Here is a 19,550-nt window from a genome sequence, read left to right on the forward strand (position 1 = left end):
ATTTGCACTTTGAATATTGAGAGAGTGCGATTATGGTTGCACTTAATGTAAAGTGTTACCATAAAAATAAGATTAAGAGAAAACTTTTATTCATTTAAGCAAAAACAGTAAGGTTTCATTTGTTAACATTAGTTAATGCACTGTGAACTATCATGAACTAACAATGAATTTTATTAACTAACATAAACAAAGATTAATAAATACTGTAGCACATATATTGCTCATTGTTAGTTGATGTTGGTTAATACATTAATTTTAATAAATGAGACCTTATTGTTGTCACAGACACGCCAGGCTCCACCTCACCACAGTACCCACGCACCCAATCACCAGCATACTAATCACCGCCACCTGCATCCCATTCACTCTGCAATCACCAGCACTTCAAAACCACCACACTCACACACACTCACTGTCCGGTCTCGTTTGCAATACCTTGTGTTTATGCTTACCTTAAGGACTCCCCTTCATCATACTTACCTGCTCCAGCGATCTCCTACATCTCCTTCGTCTCCTGGTCCCTTCGTGTGCTTACCCTTCTGTGTGTGTGAGTGTCTCCAACGTCTCCCTCCATCTCACCTCAGCTCCTGGATTAACAACCATACAAGGACAGTATTACTCTCTATTCATCTCTCAAGAACCCGATAACAGCCATTACCACTCTGTGTTCTCATATTGTTCTAATAAACTCACCTGGATTGCTTTTATCTCTGCCTCCGTGTCTATATCATAACAGAAGACCGGACCATAACAACTAACGGCATGAGTACAAACGATCCATTCCAGGAACTCGTGGACGTGCTGCGTCGAGCACTCACACCACAGCCCTCAACATCGTCATCCCACAACACGGCTGTCTCCGCACCCACCAGCATCACTCCTTCACCTGCTTTCACCGCCAGTCCCATGGCCAAACCGGCGCCCTACTCTGGATCGGCGGAGGAATGCAGCGGATTCCTTCTCCAATGTGAGCTGGTCCTGGAGATGCAGCCGCACCTCTACACCACAGACACGGCTAAAATAGCGTTCATTATTTCACAACTGCAAGGGAAGGCTCTGCAATGGGCAGATTCGTTATGGACCCAGAAAGGCCCAGTCGTCCAATCCTATTCGGCGTTCGTCTCCCACTTCCGGGAAGTATTCGGGAGACCTCTGACTGATTCCTCGACTGGTGAGAAACTTTATAATCTAAAGCAAAGAAACCTATCTGTTAACGAATATGCCTTGCAGTTTCGAACGCTAGCCGCCACCAGCGGATGGAACGAGCAAGCCCTCATCACCACGTTCCGTCAGGGGCTGGAACCCTCCGTGCGGCTGCATCTCGCTGCATACGAGGACTCCATGGGATTAGAACGCTTCATCCAACTCGCCATCCGCGTGGGGTCCCGTATGCAGTCGTGCGTTCAAGAACACCAGGGCCAGTCATCCACCACCAACCTCCTCCGTCGGTCCGAACCCGTCAGCTCCCCAGAACCAGCCAACGAGCCCATGCAAATTGATCACTCTCGTCTCACCCCGAACGAAAGACAAAGAAGGCTGGCCCTGAATCTCTGTCTCTATTGCGGAACAATGGGGCATAATCTCTCCACATGCCCAATCCGTCCTCCTCGACCCGTGGTGAGTGCAATATTTCCCTCCATTCAGAAAATGAAACCACTCACTACAACTGTAACCCTTACTGCTGCTAACATCTCTGTTCCAGTGGTGGCGTTCCTTGATTCAGGGTCAGCCGGAAACTTCATCTCAGGCACCCTCTGTAGACAACTCAACCTTAAGATCTCTCCTTCACCGACGAGCTATCAAATCCACTCCATCACGGGCAAACCCCTAAGCCGCAGACACATCCGTCACTGCGTGGGTCCACTTCAACTCAGCATCCTGCACACTGAACACATCCATTTGCTGGTTCTGGAGGAATCCACCGCTGACGTGGTTCTAGGGCGCCCGTGGCTGGAACAACACAACCCCAACATCTCCTGGCGCACGGGCGAAGTCCTGAAGTGGGGCGATCACTGCTTCCCAGACTGCTTCCCAGCGCTTCTTGTTCCAAAACCTCCACTCTCCAAGTCTCTTCTCGTGAATGCCACGTCCATCGAGAGCCCTGTTGAGAAGCGCTCCGTGGATGTTCCCCCTGACTACGCCCCCTTCAGCGACGTTTTCTGCCCGCAACGCGCCTCCAAGCTTCCTCCACACCGGCCATGGGACTGCGCCATTGATCTGCTGCCGGGTGAACCAGTGCCCAGGGGACGCATATACCCCCTGTCCATACCGGAGGAGAAGGCCATGGAGGAATACATCAAGGAGGCACTCGAACAAGGTTACATCCGCCCGTCTACTTCCCCTGCTGCTTCAAGCTTCTTCTTCGTGGCAAAGAAGGACGGAGGCTTGAGGCCTTGCATCGATTACCGTGCACTCAACAAGATCACCATAAAGTTCCGCTATCCACTTCCCCTCGTCCCAGCGGCCCTGGAACATCTCCGCGGTGCCACTGTGTTCACCAAGTTGGACCTCCGCAGCGCGTATAACCTCATCCGGATACGTGAGGGGGACGAGTGGAAGACCGCCTTCGTCACGCCCACTGGACACTACGAGTACCTCGTGATGCCATATGGCCTGGTCAACGCCCTCTCCGTATTCCAGGATTTCATCCACGAGGTGCTCCGGGAGTTTCTCCATAAGTCCGTTCTGGTATATATAGATGACATCCTCATCTACTCCCGGAGCTTGGCCGAACATCGCCACCACGTTGCGGAGGTCCTCCAGCGCTTACGGCAGTTCCATCTCTTCCTCAAGGCTGAAAAATGCTCATTCCACCAACCCTCCGTCCAGTTCCTGGGGTACGTGATTGACCACAGTGGCATCCGGATGGACGAGGGGAAGGTCTCCGCTATACAGTCCTGGCCCACTCCTACCACCATCAAAGAACTCCAAAGATTCCTAGGCTTCTCCAATTTCTATCGCCGGTTCATCAAAAACTACAGCACAATTGTCAGTCCACTCACCAACCTCCTCCGTCACCAGCCCAAGTCTCTGTCCTGGTCTCCACTAGCCACCAACGCCTTTGAGACCCTGAAGAAAGCCTTCACCACCGCTCCCCTCCTCGTCCACCCTAACCCGGACCTCCCGTTCATAGTAGAGGTGGACGCATCTACCACCGGAGTGGGAGCGGTCCTTTCACAGCAGCAGGGGACACCAAGTAGACTCCATCCATGCGCCTTCTTCTCCCGCAAGCTCAACCCGGCGGAGGTCAACTACGACATCGGTGACCGCGAACTCCTGGCCGTCAAGCTTGCCCTTGAGGAGTGGAGGCATTGGTTGGAGGGAGCTACTCACCCATTTCAAGTTCTCACTGATCACAAGAACCTCGAATATCTGAAGGCCGCAAAGAGACTCAACCCTCGCCAAGCTCGCTGGGCTATGTTCTTCTCTAGATTCAACTTCTCCATCTCCTACCGTCCTGGTTCTAAGAATACGAAGGCTGATGCCTTATCTCGCCTCTATGCTCCTGAGGAAAAGCCCGAAAAACCTGATACTATTCTGCCGGAGTCCATCTTCGTGAGCCCTATACAGTGGTCCGAAGAAACCATTCCCTCCGCCAATGCCTCCACACGCACTCCGCCGGGTTGCCCACCGGGCTTGCAGTACATCACACGGGCACGTCGCACTCCACTCCTGCACAACGTTCACTCTTCACTTGGCACTGGTCACCCGGGGGTCAAGGAGACCCTCTCGTTGCTCAAACAACGCTTCTGGTGGCCCAATATGGCCAACGACGTCAGGAGGTACGTGCAGGGCTGCAGGGAGTGCGCCATCTCCAAGAGCCCACGCCATCTTCCCACCGGCAAGCTCTTTCCTCTGCCCGTTCCTGAGAGACCCTGGTCCCACCTGGGAGTGGACTTCGTCACCGACCTCCCCGAGTCTGACGGTCACACGTGCATCCTGGTGGTAGTAGACCGCTTCTCAAAGTCCTGCCGATTAATACCCCTGGAGGGTCTACCTACCGCCATGGCCACCGCAGAACTAATGTTTAATCATGTCTTTCGCTATTATGGATTACCTGAAGACATCGTCTCCGACAGAGGACCCCAGTTTATCTCCCATGTCTGGAAAGCCTTCTTCTCCCTCCTGGGTGTGACCGTCAGCCTATCGTCTGGATACCATCCTCAGTCGAACGGGCAGACGGAACGGAAGATCCAGGAGATCGGCCGCTTCCTGCGTACCTTCTGTCACGGCCACCAGAACTCCTGGAACCAGTACCTGGGTTGGGCCGAGTACGCACAGAACTCCCTCCGCCAAGCCTCAACTGGACTAACACCCTTCCAGTGCGTACTCGGCTACCAACCCCCGATGTTCCCCTGGGACGGGGAACCCTCCGACGTTCCGGCAGTCGACTACTGGTTCCGGGAGAGCGAGAGGGTGTGGGACTCAGCTCACCACCAGCTGCAGAGAGCCCTGCGCAGACGCAAGATGGCAGCCGACCTTCGTCGCTCCGAGGCCCCTGACTACCAGCCGGGGCAGAAGGTCTGGCTGTCCACCCGGGACATCAGGATGCGTCTGCCCTGCAAGAAGCTGAGTCCCCGCTTCATTGGCCCATTCACCATCCTTCGGCAGATCAACCCCGTCACCTATCGTCTCCAACTCCCGGCACAGTATAGCAGAATTCACCCTACATTTCACGTGTCCCTACTCAAACCTTACCACCCTTCTGTTGTTCCCTCCACAGAGCCTGACGTGGCAGCCGCCGAGCCCCCCCTTCCACTTCTCCTAGAAGACGGCACAGCCTACGTGGTCCACGAGATCCTGGATTCCCGGCGCCGTGGTGGTAAACTCGAATACCTCGTGGACTGGGAGGACTATGGTCCCGAGGAACGCTCATGGATTCCCAGGAACGATATCCTTGATCCTCTTCTGTTACAGAACTTCCATACCAACCATCCAGACAGACCTGCCCCACGACCCAGGGGAAGACCACCACGACGTCGGGGTCCGCGGCCCTCAGGAGCCGGTCGTGGGAGGGGGGGTACTGTCACAGACACGCCAGGCTCCACCTCACCACAGTACCCACGCACCCAATCACCAGCATACTAATCACCGCCACCTGCATCCCATTCACTCTGCAATCACCAGCACTTCAAAACCACCACACTCACACACACTCACTGTCCGGTCTCGTTTGCAATACCTTGTGTTTATGCTTACCTTAAGGACTCCCCTTCATCATACTTACCTGCTCCAGCGATCTCCTACATCTCCTTCGTCTCCTGGTCCCTTCGTGTGCTTACCCTTCTGTGTGTGTGAGTGTCTCCAACGTCTCCCTCCATCTCACCTCAGCTCCTGGATTAACAACCATACAAGGACAGTATTACTCTCTATTCATCTCTCAAGAACCCGATAACAGCCATTACCACTCTGTGTTCTCATATTGTTCTAATAAACTCACCTGGATTGCTTTTATCTCTGCCTCCGTGTCTATATCATAACAATTGTAAAGTCTTACCATTTTTATTTATACTGTTTTTATTTCTATGATAAGTTTGTAGAAAGGATTCAGTTAGGAGGTCAAAAGTTGTAGAAGCTCATAAATCATGTACAGTAAGGTCTGAAAAGAGACTGAAATCATACAGAAGAGAAGTCAGTCAGTTGAGTTTTTGGCAAAACCAGTACTTGAGTATTGTTAAAACATTTCAAATACACCTGCAGAATATTTTTTTCTAGTCATGTATTTCGCCATTGAGGATTTCTTAAAATAGTGTGTAAAAATCTTGTCTCGTCTCGTGAACTCAATCATGAGTCTCGTCTCGTGAGATACCTGTTTCGTCACACCCCTAATATCCCATAATTCAATGGTTCCCAAACCTGGGGTACGCATACCCCTGGAGTTATGAGACAAAGGTGGTAGGCTACATGAACAAGTTGAATTTTGCTGTTCATTTAAATCTACCCCATCTTTCATAAAAAAATAAAGGTAACACTTTAGCGCTGTAGTTACATGTTACTACATGTACTTACTATAGTAATAACAGTAAATTATACATAATTACAAGTAACTAGCCCTACATCAAACCCTAACCCTAACTGCAACTCTATAGTAAGTACATGTAGTTTATGAATAGTACTCAGTACTTATTTGAGTAATTACAATGTAACTACGGCACTGTAAAATAAAGTGTAACCAAAATAAAACTAAGCATGCATTTCTAACAGGCAGTGTGCATATGATGGCTTGACGACAATGTACCTTTGTAAAAGTGGGGATTTAGCACTTACTAGCATTAAGAACATATAGCCTATAGACACATACTGTGCATAGAGATCAATTTAAACACAGTATTGACAGTATTGTTTGCTCTGTTTTGCAACAAAATAATAGTTCCAATGAAAGCCACAGCAGAACTGCAACACACAGAGGTAAATACAGCCACTTGCTTCCTTACTGAATGAATGAATGACTGATGACTCACTCATTAAGACAGTGACATACAGCCACCTACTGGTGGTTTTAGTTTAATATTTAAAAGTATCTTGTTGTTTTTATCATCATTGCATATTTCTTCATTAAACATTGTTTTAGTTAGGTATTTATAAAGATAAACAAATGCATCAGGAAATCAATTTAATCAAATATTGTCCTTTAATGGAAAAGGTGTGACTGCAGTCAAAGTGAAAGAGGGGGGTACACATAAGGATGTTAAATACCTCAGGGGGTACACCACTCTAAAAAGTCTGGGAACCACTGCCATAAGTCAACAATGCTTAAGTACCTACTTGGATATTGAGCGAAATGAATAATGTTGCACATCCTAGTGGAGAAATCAATTTCAGAGAAGGAACACGTTATTATATTTGGATTAAATAACCAATCCCATACAGCAAACAAACAAAATAATAGAAATTGCAGACAATGAGATCAATTTATGTTTAAAGTTTTGATTTCATGTCAACTTTTTTTTTATAGCTGTAGAAATGTTTACTTTGCCAAAAAGATTGATTTTCTTCCTCAAAACCTTCAAGGAAGAACATAGCAGCAATACAATTTTTCTTTTGTAAAACTACAGTCTCTCCATCTTGTAGCTTTTCCCCTCTTGCTCATGTCAACCCAAGACGCAATCTCTTACAGGATCCAAACTCCTGCAGGGAAGATGTACATATATCCAATAATTTTTTTCCTCTGGAGTCCATAAAGTGAATGTCCTACATTATCCCCTGGAATTTCAAGGAGGAATACAAACAGTTATCTCCTTCTCTAATCTCCAAAACTAAGTTTCTTGTTTCCCTTGTCCTGGTTTCATAAAACTGTGCAATAAAAGGGCTTTTAACCCCAGTTCCAAGTGTTACACCTGGCTCTGACTGAGCTATAAATCTAAAAAGAGACGGTGCATCAAAGAAGCCATGAGAATACGGCTAGCTTAAATGCCGCAGAGCAAAGTGAGGGAGAGAGGGAGTTTAGGAAGGACTGCCAGGTTGAAAATGAAGGATCTTTTACACTGACATTCAGCTTGAGTGGTTGTGGACGTATCACATGTCTTGTCTTCAAATGTTACATTGTGCCCAGTAGAGAGATCCTCCTTGTCTTGCTACAAACATTTACTAGATAACAGGTGTGTCAGCTCTATCGCTATCTATTTGCCTTTTTCTAGATCCTGTCTATTTTTAATAAACTTAGTAGTTTATTAAAATGATAGAGTCTTGTGGATGGTTGCCAAGGTGTTGCTATGCAGTTACTAAGGTGCTAATAAAGTTTTTATTGCATTGCTGTGCAGCTGCTAGAGTCTTTTGGATGGTCCCTAATGTAGAGTGTTGCTAAGGTGTTCTAGATGGTTGTTAGGTGGTTTATGTGGTTGCTAAGGCATTGCTAAGACGTTACTATGGTGTTCTTACACTGTCAGAAAAAAAGGTACAGTGCTGTCACTGGGGCTGTACCCTAAGGTACAACGGTAAAAAGGTACTAATATGTACCTTAAAGGTACAAATATGCACTTTTAAAGTACTAATATGTATCTTTAAGGTACTAATATGCACCAGTTAGGGGTAAGTAAGGTACAAAGATGTATCTTTTCACTTTTGTACCTTTCTGCCCCAGTGACAGTGCCGTACCTTTTTTTTTTTCTGACAGTGTATTGTTTTTAGTGCATTTCTAAGCAGCTGCTAGGGTTTTCTGAAAAGTTGCTAGGGCATTGTTTGGTCATTGTTAGGTGGTTGCTAAGGTGTTTGGGATGTTCTCTAGGATTTTGCTAGGTGGTTGCTAAGGCATTGCTATGTACATGGCATGTTGTTGCTATGTGTTTGTTAAGATGCTCTGAGTTTTTTCTTTTGTGCATTTTTTCATGTTTTGTTGTCTGCCAGGAGAAAGTCTGTTCACTTGAAAAGCAGTAGCACACTTCAAAGTTTTAACATATTTTCATGACCATAGCAACAGTGCAGTATAAATTTAAGGATAGGGATCACTAAACCTTAAACTAAGTATGAACAATAGTAATACGTGCCTAAGCACCACTTATTAATAAAAGGAAAGTCTCATGCAGAGTAATGGAAGTGTGAATAGAAAATACATCTAAATAAGGAATATGATTCATGTCCATTTCCTGTTATCTCCTATAATCAAATCCCACCGCAAACATAAACATAATTTATTTTGCAGCTACAAAATCCTTACAGCGTCAAAGCAAGACAGACTGTGATAATTATTCTGAGACTCCTTCACCTGTGACAGGCAGCTTAAGAGGGCCCCAGATATCCGCAAAGCAATCGCCTTGAATTGCTTGCTGCCTCTCAGTTACCATAACGGCTGCCTCGCTACAATCTGCCCCCTAATCCCCAGCCCTGTTCGCTTCAGAGACCTCTGACAGTTGCAGCTGATGCCCTGGCAAGAGGCTTCATTTCCATCCCTGCAAATAACTAGCAAACACCCTCCATCCAAATGAACTCTTTTTTCATGGGTGCAGGAATCCAACCCGCCCCCTTCCACCCAAAAACGAATATTCCTTGTTCACTCAAGGGTGAAAATTAAACTCCTATTGTACACTACTTATTACAAATTGTATAAGCCCCTTCAATCTTCTGAGTAAGTCAGGTGCCAGTGACTACATTAGCATTTTCTCAAGTGATGGAGAATGGGGAGGCTTTTTAGGAAACTGTCAAAGGTCCATCAGGCTTTGGTGGAATGCATCCATTACCAATATGGCACATTATAAATGTTGGCTATATGAAATACTAAGATGATTTATGGCACTAAGGATCATATTTTGGGGAGAATGTCTTGAAGATGTCTCTCGAGGGTTGAGAAGTATCTTCTTTCAATGTCATGGTCTCCACTGAAACGTTCAACAGTCCCTGTAAGTAAGCCCTCTGGGACACATTCAGTGGTAGTGCAAGGTGTACTTGAATATGGATTTTTCAATCTAAATCCATAACTACAGTGACAATCACTACAATCAAGCATATTGAGAGAAGTTCAAGTGAGCCCATAAGTTCAAGGACACCTGATCCTGATGTGTAGGGACGGTAGCCATGATGATATACAACAGCGCCAAGTATATAATACTTCAGCCGGCGGTCAGTGCGGAAATATTAACCAGGACTCTCGCAGGCAGACAACAAGTGATTGAATGTCCACTGCGATCCAAGAGAACCTCCGAAAGTAGGACAGATGAAACCCAAACCCTGACTAAAAGACAACGGCGCTTGTTAGTTTAGGAAAAAAATACGATCACATAAAATTAGAGCGCCACTGCTACTCTAAGTCATACTTTTTTCCCCCTGCTATTCTTGGAGAAGGTTCCAGGAAGCAGAGAGTTTCATCCTGAACAAGCCCTTTTTTGTGTTCACGGTGCCCTGAATTCCAATAAAGGTCAATGGGAGAACGAGCCAGATATACTGGAGTCTAGCTCCTCGTTGTTTTTTTTTTTTTTTGCTTTTAACAGTCACAGAGGCTCTACGGTTTCAGACGGTGAGTATGATTGGTTCACCGGGGCTGGATTTGATATGATGTCAGCTGTGCTTGTTAATCAAATCTATTGTTTGGCTTCTATTGCCTTGGCCTCAACCCAGATTGATTATTTTATTGAACGCACACATATTCAGAGTTCTGATGGCATATAAATTAGAGCAGCGCACCGAGAGATTTCTCCACAACTGAGCAAGTGGGCGTACATGTGAGTGCTTTATGTGTCTGCAAACCTAAGCCACCGTGAGTGTGGGCACATGAGCTCTAAAGGTGATGGACACTTCTTTTTACGCTGGGCAAAAAGGCTCCTTAATGAACCTCCTGCATCCAACTGAAATTTCAAACAGCCTTGAACTGCACAAAAGGCTGCCTGGCAACATCTCCTCCAGCCTACCGCCATGTGGCAGAGTAGAGACAACACTCCCCTCTCTTTTTCGCTCCCACCAACCCTTGTCCACCCCCATGTAACGCTGCCTTTCTGAGCCGAACAACACTTTTGCACTGAGAGCTTTGGTGTAGTGCACTTAATCCACTGTCTACTCTCCTGCTCGCCAACACATTCAGCCCTCTCTTTCTTTCACCGTGGATTCAGCGAATGTGTGCGGTGTACTTGACAAAACTCAGTCGCTCCCATTATATAATCAATGCGCCTGTATACACTGCAAGCATGATAAAATCAGAAGACAGACGCCCCATTTTGATGCAGTACACAGCTATTCCAGCGACTTTTTTTTTGTGACTGAAATTACATTATTTTGATTGTAAATGTCATAATGTATGATTGCTGTGAATTTTATTAAGCTGCATTTAAGCCCAAAATGCAAAAATGCATCCAGTTGTTTTGCATTAATTGGTCCTTTCATCTGACATTGCTTGACTTCCTGAATTAAAGGGATAGTTCACCAAAAAATGAAAATTATCCCATAATTTACTCACTCTCAAACCGTAGGCGTATATGACTTTCTTCTTTCAGCCAAACAAAATCAGAGTTATATTAAAATATCCAGGCTTTATAATGGGAGTGAATGGTTCCTGAAATCTATCTATCTATCTATCTATCTATCTATCTATCTATCTATCTATCTATCTATCTATCTATCTATCTATCTATCTATCTATCTATCTATCTATCTATCTATCTATCTATCATCGCCGGGTGCTTCTAGTGAAGACACTGTTTCTCTATTTGTTTCTATCTATCTATCTATCTATCTATCTATCTATCTATCTATCTATCTATCTATCTATCTATCATCGCTGGGTGCTTCTAGTGAAGACACTGTTTCTCTATTTGTTTCTATCTATCTATCTATCTATCTATCTATCTATCTATCTATCTATCTATCTATCTATCTATCTATCTATCTATCTATCTATCTATCTATCTATCTATCTATCTATCTATCTATCTATCTATCTATCTATCTATCTATCTGTGACGAGCAGGGCGGGCGAGAGCCGTGAGGGAATGGCGCGAGGCCGGTGACGCGAGTGATAATGAGCGTCACCTGCGAGGCGTGCCGGTCTCGAGTCTCTCACGGAGGAGCTCCGGAGGCATAAAAGGAGGAGCGACTACAATGAAGGACGAGAGAGGACTTTATTTTATGGTCTGGACTTTATTTTATGGTTTTGTTATGTTTGTGTGGCCGGCAGACGTCCGCGAGGGTCTGCCGGCATTACTTTCGTTTTGTTCTTTGTTTATTTTGGGATTAAAGTTACGTTGAATGTTCGCCGGTTCCCGCCTCCTTCTTCCCATTTACGAATTGTGTTACACTATCTATCTATCTATCATCGCCGGGTGCTTCTAGTGAAGACGCTGTTTCTCTATTTGTTTCTATCTATCTATCTATCTATCTATCTATCTATCTATCTATCTATCTATCTATCTATCTATCTATCCATCCATCCATCCATCCATCCATCCATCCATCCATCCATCCATCCATCCATCCATCCATCCATCCATCCATCCATCCATCCATCCATCCATCCATCCATCCATCCATCCATCCATCCATCCATCCATCCATCCTTCCATCTATAACCTTTCAGATAAGGTTTTGTCTTGACAAACGTCCTCTTTTTCTAGATTTTATTTTGTTGCTGCTGGAGTCCTGTCTAGATCTCACAGCTTTTTTAAAGCTGTGACTAAGCATTCATAAGTGACATGCCGCCTCAACAATTTAGTCGTAGATGGCCTCAAGCGACGCAGTGCCGGGTGCTTCTAGTGAAGACTCTGTTTCTCTATTCGTTTATACTGCTTCTAAGCAGGTTAATAAATCAAGTCTGTCTGGCTCCATTAATCGCCAGCTCTCCATCTAACCTTGTTCACCAATTTGATATCATAACATTGGCATGCAGAAATAGCTTGTTTCCTCTGCTCATCTGTATGCCCTAATGATTCAATTACAATTATATTCACCATATTAGCAGATTAGCATACAAGCTGACCCCTGGAGTTTGGCCAAAACAGAGCCTGCCGCTTGCCTGCTTCCTTTCGCAGTCGCCAAGGCAGGTGTTCTTCCACTGGTTCACACACAGTCGGGCTGCGTAGAGTGTACCCAGTGATTAATAACACAGGCCCCATCAACCAGCACCATCCATATTTAATTTTGATTTACTGCAAATGAGAAAATATTTCAAAGATCTTGCTGAGAAATGAGCACAACCAGAGACAGTACATTTCATCCAGCTGTAGCGGCAGTGATATGTGTGGGAGGAGTGTGCGTGAGTGTGTGTAATTGTACGCCGGGCAGATTACTCCATACGCTACAGAGAGGTCTGGTTTATGTCCTTATGTCTTTTATCTCTCGCTAGCTCTGCTTTCTCTACATACTGTATGAATATGTGCATTTTTCCCCAGGTCATCTATCAGGCTGCTGTGAATATGTGAGAACAGAGATGATGTTGAACATGACACAAAAGCGTGCCAATTCGCTTAAGAGTTGGAAATGTGCAAGATAGTATAAATAGTTGGTTGATGGTCCAGCCAAAGGATAAACATTATCTAGGCATAGATTAAATGCATTTTCATAAGCAGATCAAACAAATAGAATTCTCAGATGGATGTTACAACACAAACCTCAGCCTGCAATGCATTCAGTGTTGTGGCTTATACTTACATATTAGCATTTTATACACAGAATAACTGACATATCTTCTATAATAGCCATTTTAATTTGATTGATGATTTTATTATTGACTGTCAATGTCAATCAATTATACAATTAAAAATAATTTTAATCTGGAAAAAACATGTTGCAAAAATGTCAGCCACAAAAATAACTGTCCATGCCTTTTCAGTGCTAATTGCTCACTGCTTGTCTTTAGTAAATCCTGACAGTCGTTTTTTAACAACAAAAGAGGATTTGTGCTGGTGCAAGCTGTTAGTAATTCTGGCCCTAAATGTCTAAGGAAGATTTTAAATTATGGTTACACCACTTGGCATTTTCACTCATGTACTTTAAAAAAAAAAAAAAAAAAAAAAATATATATATATATATATATATATATATATATATATATATATATATATATATATATATATATATATATATAAAAAGCAACTTGAACACAAAGATTACGTTTCCATTTGTTCAAAGTTTTTTTTTTCTTTTTCTTTTTTGTCTTCTTGGATATCCTCTTCCCATTTATCATTGAACCATTCCCAGCTAAAAAGTCTAACAACCCATGACATGAACAATTCTGAAGAATTTCTTACCAAGACGAAGCTCAGAGCCATGCGAATGTTTTCACACAGAATTGTGCTTTACTCCAGCAATCTGTCACTGATAACTGGCGTCAGATGTGTTTTAGCACAGCTCGAGTTATGGAATGTATTTGAGGGTCAGACAGAGTGGACATTCGGGCTATCAGTGTCTTTGAGTGTTGGGCCGTTTCCACCGAACCGCTGCTTTGTTAGTACAGTTTGTCAAAGGGTGTGAGACATTGTGTCTCTGAGAGAGAGCCAGCCGTCTGGCCACACTCAACCACACAATGATTTCTGAAGAGCACGGAGAAAGTGGGGCAATGACCTTGTTATCTATCTAGGAGGGACACTTCATTTATGGGCCCAGGAATTCAGAGACATTTCGAGTGGGTGACATTGTCTGACATTGAATGACTTGAAGTCAGTCAAAACTACCGCAATGGATGTGCACGTCCTATGAAAACCTCGCCTCGCCATTTGGTGCGGTTCAGATGCGGTGAATAAAACATGAGGCTCCTTATTTGCCTTTTCTCGTCTGTTTTCGTATTGAGCTGTAAATGACTGTAATTAAGCAATTAAGAAGTCTGAGATTAATTAGAAGACAATCTATTTTCATTTTCCAAAGGAACTGTAGCACATTGTGTGGAGATTCCCAAAGTGCACTCCTGATAAAAAATGATGAATGAGAGCAATTTATCGGAGGAGTGGTGGTGGAAACGGAAAATACGATTGTTTAAAAATGCTTCTCTTCCTCCAATCATATCCGTTGCATTTTCATTAAGACCATAAGAAGATAATTAAGTATAGGAAGATAATTAACCTGATTTTACTCATAACTAATGGCGTCGCTAGTTTCACAATGGTAACAAAGAAATTCAAGCTCGCTATTCAAAGTAGAAATGTCATGGTTTCACAAAAGCTGTCTAATGGTGTGTGTGTGTGTGTGTGCTTGTGTATGTGTACACTCACTTTGTTTATTGAAGTTTTTAGTTTAATGTAATTAAAATTATTCCATTAGAGTTTTTGTATGTTGCTTATAATACAATTCACTAGTTCGCCTGCCTATTCAGTCTGAATGGTTAATGGTAAAACAAACTTGGCTTGCTGTCCTCGAAGGAGACTCGAACCTGAGGCTCGGCTTGAGGTCTGAGTTAAACCCCCCCCTATAACAGTACTGCATAGAGGGAGAATAAGAGAAATGGATGGATGGAGAGGAGGAAGGATGCTGGAAGAATTGTCGCTGCGATGACGCAGTGACTGCTGCTTATATATACGCTTGTAATGATGATGGACAGGACTGTATGTTTAGGCTCCTCCCGAACCTACGTTTAGAACTACATAAAATAAATCAGGGATGTTTCTAGGTGGCTGCAAGGGTATTCAAGCCCACACTCAAATAACCCACCCTCAAATCTTTGTGATTTTTTGTTCTCTAGATATGGGCTCAGGTCCACCTTTCATTGTAAGAATATGGGATGCCAAGTAAAAATTGTAAGTCTTGTTGCTTGCAAAAGTAATTGCACATTTCTCCTCAACAAGCGGTGTGATTTGACATATGATTCATGGCTCCTAAACAAATCGTGCGGGACAAGTTACATGCCAAAGTATGAGGAATAGTAAGTGATGCTGTTTTCAAAATAACAACAGGGAGAATAGTTTATGGTATAGAGTTCCTGAATCTGATATTATGGAATTCAGAAATTACATTTCAAACATGGATGTTCTTTTTTTTTTTCTCTTCTTTATTTATTTATTTTTTTATCTTCATATCTTCTCCTATTCCATATATTTCATTAGTTCTATCAGTATAAAATTACTTGGAGTTTTTTTTAGACAAAACACAACAAAAACACAAAACAAAACAAAAAACACAAATAAGCAAAGCAAAAACAAAAAGAGCAAATGTGCAAATCAAAGCAAAAAAAAAAACAAACAAAAAAAAAAACTTCTGTAACAATTAGAGGGCAAAACACAATTTGTGGCATGTTGTGATATCACCATATAGAAAGACTCATTAATATTACAAACCTGATTCCAAAAAAGTTGGGACACTACAAATTGTGAATAGTTTCAAATTTCAATATTTTATTCAGAATACAACATAGATGACATATCAAATGTTTAAACTGAGAAAATGTATCATTTTAAGGGGAAAATAAGTTGATTTTAAATTTCATGGCATCAACACATCTCAAAAAAGTTGGGACAAGGCTATGTTTACCACTGTGTGGCATCTCCTCTTCTTTTTATAACAGTCTGCAAATGTCTTGGGACTGAGGAGACTTACTGAGGAAAGTTGCTCAAGTTTAGGAATAGGAATGTTGTCCCATTCTTGTCAACACAGGCTTCTAGCTGCTCAACTGTCTTAGGTCTTCTTTGTTGCATCTTCCTCTTTATGATGTGCCAAATGTTTTCTATGGGTGAAAGATCTGGACTGCAGGCTGGCCATTTCAGCACCCGGATCCTTCTACGCAGCCATGATGTTGTAATTGATGCAGTATGTGGTCTGGCATTGACATGTTGGAAAATGTAAGGTCTTCCCTGAAAGAGATGACGTCTGTATGGGAGCATATGTTGTTCTAGAACTTAGATATACCTTTCAGCATTGATGGTGCCTTTCCAGATGTGTAAACTGCCCACGCCACATGCACTCATGCAATACCATACCATCAGAGATGCAGGCTTCTGAACTGAGTGCTGATATCAACTTGGGTTGTCCTTGTCTTCTTCAGTCCGGATGACATGGCATGATTTCCATCATTCCTGTATGTGATGCAGTGGCGTCTAAGGGCCCGGAGATCACGGGCATCCAGTATGGTTTTCTGGCCTTGACCCTTACGCACAGAGATTGTTCCAGATTCTCTGAATCTTCGGATGATATTATGCACTCTAGATGATGATAACTTCAAACTCTTTGCAATTTTTCTCTGAGAAACTCCTTTCTGATATTGCTTCACTATTTTTTGCCGCAGCATTGGGGGAATTGGAGATCCTCTGCCCATCTTGACTTCTGAGAGACACTGCCACTCTGAGAGGCTCTTTTTATACCCAATCATGTTGCCAATTGACCTAATGAGTTGCAAATTGGTCCTCCAGCTGTTCCTTATATGTACATTTAACTTATCCGGCCTCTTATTGCTACCTGTCTCAACTTTTTTGGAATGTGTAGCTCTCATGAAATCCAAAATGAGACAATATTTGGCGTGACATTTCAAAATGTCTCACTTTCAACATTTGATATGTTATCTATATTCTATTGTGAATAAAATATAAGTTTATGAGATTTGTAAATTATTGCATTACTTTTTTATTCACAATTTGTACAGTGTCCCAACTTTTTTTAGAATCAGGTTTGTAATTAAGTAAGTTCACGAATATTAATTTGGTGGATAATGTCCAGTCAAGTTACCTGATTAATACTCATGAGCCAAACATTCACCTTGGTACTGTTTATGAAATGTTGACCTGTGCAGATGTGCTTGATTTGCATCATCTTATGGTTTTTTGAGATTATGATTCAGTTTCAAGCCACTTTTAATAATTTATAATAATGATAAAAAAAAAAAAAAAAGAGGTCAAGCCTGTATAAATGTCAATAATTTTAACATTAACTCCCTGTGGTCCGTTAACGCGCCCGCGTGTTTTGCAGGTTTTTTTTTTTTTTTTTTTTTTTTTTTTTTTTTCACATAGCAGCAAAACAGACTTAAAATACTTTGTCATTTTTTTTTTTTTCATAGAGACAAGTAATATATCAATTGAAACTATAGAATATCCTCTTTTATTTGTATACACTCAGAGTAAAAATAAAATGTTGTGCTTTTTGCAAAATAAAGAATACTAAAATGATGCGTGATCTCTCGTTTCCCTCTGAACAAAGTTTAATCTGATAGTTCTCAGAAAATGAACTATAACTTAGTGAATACTAATCACAAAAAAAATAGACTTATGTCTAAAGACACGTTGAAATGTCAGGTTTTAAATCATGTACGTCATATCGAAAACAAAAATTCTGTGTTTATGTAATCTGTATGAAAAGAGAGGCATGTCAGAAGTCCGTGATTCAGCTCATTATCAGCTAATGCGGTCATGCCCACAGAGCCAGCGCTATTCAGAGGCAAATTATGAGTCAATACAGGCATACATCATCTCAATCATGTATTTATTGTCTTCAAAAGTGTTTATCTGTATGTAAAAGCCATGGTTAGTGACCTCTGGAAGACATGCCGTTAGTTCCTGAATTTGTGGACTAAATGTGCACACAGAGCGCCCTCCGGCTGCAAGTATGAATTGAAAACACCATTTCTGAAATGTCCTCTTCTTCTTTAGAATAATTTGTGGACTAAAGGTGTACAAAGCACCCTCTGGCTGCAAGTATGAATTGAAAACACCAGCACTCATAGTGATGACAATGAATATAGAATACATAAACATAAACATATGAGAATCCATCAATATTTCTGAATTAATGCTTTTAAAGTAAAAACTTATATTCAGACTATTTGCATCACAGAAATACATTATATTTTAAAGAATATAATAGAATAACATTATTTTAAATTGAGCTGAGACATGATTACAGAGGTTTTTTTTCACAGCCTACCTGACTAAAAGGCCTCATTATTATGCAGCACCATTACAGGTTCTTTTTGCGATTCTTTTGTCTTCTCAGGTGTAAATGACCCATTATTCATGATGATTCATGCCTCCACGCATACTGTGTTTCTTGACAAAAAGTGTCTTACAAAAACTAAATCAATATATTGTTTTATATGAACAAGCAGGCATTATAATTTTTACATAATTTTGAAGCAAAAACTCTAGCCTACAACCTCCAATACCCAGAAGTCTTGTAAACACAGATTTAATATATATTTTTGGCCTTATTTCAGTGACTTAATTTTTTTTGTTTTTTTCAATAACCATGCATAAACATTATTCCTTCAAAAACACAAACATGTGCATACATGTTCCTCACATATTATGGTAGCCTAGTTTGTGCTGAATATAGTGTAATGACACCTTTGTCATTAATATGTTTATGAACAACTGAAAAAAACACAAATGTCAGGGCATGTCAAAACTTCTCCAGGCCCCAAATCAGCCTCAGACTCCAGAGGGTTAAGTTCATGGTTATAATAACTAAACATTTTATTACTTGAAATAAATTTGCCAAGGAAAAGGATTTCAATTCATGAGCACAAATGAACATTCAACTTTAACTTCATTTATTCTCCTGCTGAATTTAAATTTGATAAATCACAGCTATGCTACATATTTCAGTGTACATTTTATATATTTTTAAAGTCCCCGTGCAGTTAATAATTTTATTCCTTAAAACTCATCTTTGATCACCAAAATGACACATTTAAACATTTTTTTCCTGTGGAAAAAAATAAAAAAATCTTCATGCACTCACTCGCAGAAGCTCAGAGATCCACTCGATCAGCTTACTGAGGAAAACACTGCACAATAGGATCACTTTTTACAACGTCGCACACATAACTGTAATTAATATGATTAGCCTTTTGCTTGACTACATTGTCAAATATCTGCTAATAATGTGTTGCAAATGTTACACAAACCATGTCCCCATTCATCATCAGAGTCAGACAGCTGCCTTCTAAAAATCATTATCTTAGAAATGTTTTGAACAACTCAGAACGTCAGTGGAGAAAAGCATATAGTTCATCATAACATTGTAATATACATCATACACCCACTATATTGCTAAATCTACTTGATTTTTCATATCAACAGATACTTGGCTTCTTGAGACTCTCCTGCTTCAGATCGGTCACAGTACATGATATGCTAAATCGTGCCAGCACATTGACGTGATTGGTTACAAGGTAGTTTGTGATGTAACAAACGCCAGTGATTTCAAACCGCGGGTTTGAG

Source organism: Chanodichthys erythropterus, chromosome 10, assembly GCF_024489055.1.
Source record: "Chanodichthys erythropterus isolate Z2021 chromosome 10, ASM2448905v1, whole genome shotgun sequence".
NCBI lineage: Eukaryota > Metazoa > Chordata > Actinopteri > Cypriniformes > Xenocyprididae > Chanodichthys > Chanodichthys erythropterus.